Below are 2350 nucleotides of genomic sequence, written 5' to 3'. Positions count from 1 at the left end.
TTGGGACACCATTGTTGAGAGAAGAAACCCTAGAACTCGAATTCAAGAAGATTGAACGTCAAAAAGGTAATATCTTCACCCTCTAATTAATTCTAACATTGGTTTAATGATTATAAACCCTAGTTCATGAGATATGAGTTGATGGGTTTGATAGAAAAGCATGAAAAATTATAGGATTAGATTGTTGATTGTTGATTATTGATTAAAGATATCGTTTATCTTATGGGTGATAAAGAAGGGTATTGAACATAGCAATTTGATGCTTTAGAATTTATCTAGGAATAAGAGAATGGGTCATTGGGTGTAGAGACACCATTAATAAGGACTATGAAGCTTTATTTTCACCAAGTGTTTGATAAGATGCTTAAGTGACCAAAACATGAGAATCATTGCTAATATGGAATCCCTTTGACTTGTATTGATTTAGATTAAAGTTGAAAGGGGTTGACAAACATTTTATTATGCTCAAGAGCAGGAAGTTAAGGTATGTGAGGCTAACTCTCTAGGTTTGGGAATTTTAATGATTCTCCCTACACTACGTTTCTTTTACAACGTATCAATTGCCTCCGAAATACAGTTAAGCCTAGTTCCTTGAATAGTTGTAGAACTTCTATTCCCTAGCTTCATAACTCGTTCATGACTTTCATTCTGAACGTTGTGAGCTCAGTTCGTATTCAATATAGACTTGGGTTTGATTCCCCGAAGTCTCAGTATAGCTTACTCAGCATGTCATAAACAGTTGCAGTTTCAGTGTTCATAACCAGTTCAAGAATACATGTCTCATTCCAATCCTATTCAGTATTCCAGTATTATGTAACTCAGTAGAATTCAGTATTCCAGTATTATGTAACTCAGTATGATTCAGTATTCCAGTATAATGTAACTCAGTATGATCCAGTATTCCAGTATCATATAACTCGGTGTGATTCAGTATTTCACTATTATGTATTGCAGTATGATTCTCAGTTCCTGATTTTAAATCCCTGAATGTTGAACACCTATCTTTGGGCCTGAGGCCGCAGCTAATGCTTTATGCATCTTTGGGCCTGAGGCCGCAGTTTATGCTTTGTGCATTTTGGACCTGAGGTCGCAGTTATGTATACGTATACTTGGGCCCGAGGCTGCAGCTTGTGCACATATATACATATTGGGCCTGAGGCCGCAGTTTAATATTCAGATAAGCAGGTTGTTCATCATTCAGGAGAGGGAGTATTCATATCCTTACTTCCTTTATTCAGTTCAGTTACCAGTTATCAGTTATCTTTTCAGTTATCAGTTATGAGTTATCAGTTCGGTTATCAGTTATGAGTTATCTTTTCAGTTACCAATTCTCACTTCTTTTTCAGTTTCAATAGTTATCATTTCAGTTATCAGCTTAGTTTCAGTTTCAGCATTTATAATTCTTTCTTTCAGTTGCTTTACATACCAGTATAATTCAAATGTACTGACGTCCCTTTTTGCCCGGGGCCTGCATCTCACAATGCAGGTAATGATTAACAGGTTGATGATTCAGAGCGCTAGGATTCTCGTACCAGCTAATTTGGTGATCCCGATTTCTTTCGGGGCATTATCATTACCTTACAGTTTTCAGTACTTAAAGGCAGTCAGTATTTTCAGTATATTATTAGAGGCTTCGTAGACTAGAGTAACAGTTAGACAGAGTCACAGACTTTTCATATTAAGCCATGTTGGCTACAAATATGTTTCAGAATTGTATTAGTATTTCCGCACTTTGATTTATATCATCCATATTTTTCAGTATATCAGCATGTGTTAGTTTATCTTCTGCATTCAGTATGTTATGATACCACATGTTGATTCAGCCAGCCAGTTGGTTTGCTCGGTCACATGTAGTCGGGCGCCGAGTGTCGTGTTATGTCCAGGCCCAGGTTCGGGGCGTGACAATTGTATTGTATTGTACTGTATTGTTTGATAAATACAATGTTTGGATAGATTGTATCGTTTGTCGTCGTTTTATGATATCACACACCAGCAATATGAAGAATAAACTTGCAATATTATAAAGAAAAATTATGATACGGTATATAAAAAGGTAGAGTAAATAATAAATAAAATTATTTAATAATAATGAAGGGTGAGACTGAGAGAAAAAGACAAGGTAACGACGCGACCACACCAAATCGGTCGTTACATAAAGTGGCACATTTCGTCACTACGTAACGACGGATTTAACAATGCGATATAATAAAATTTAAGTAACAATCAAAACAAACATTGTATTTAATGTAACAACACGATACAATACAATAGGTAAAAACCATCCAAACTGTGATGACCCGACCCGTCGTCTCAGGTATTACTGCTTCGTTTCTCCCAATTTATGTTTCCT

Source organism: Nicotiana attenuata, unplaced genomic scaffold, assembly GCF_001879085.1.
Source record: "Nicotiana attenuata strain UT unplaced genomic scaffold, NIATTr2, whole genome shotgun sequence".
Taxonomy (NCBI): domain Eukaryota; kingdom Viridiplantae; phylum Streptophyta; class Magnoliopsida; order Solanales; family Solanaceae; genus Nicotiana; species Nicotiana attenuata.
The sequence above is the reverse complement of the archived record's forward strand: the minus strand, read 5'-3'. Positions refer to the sequence as shown.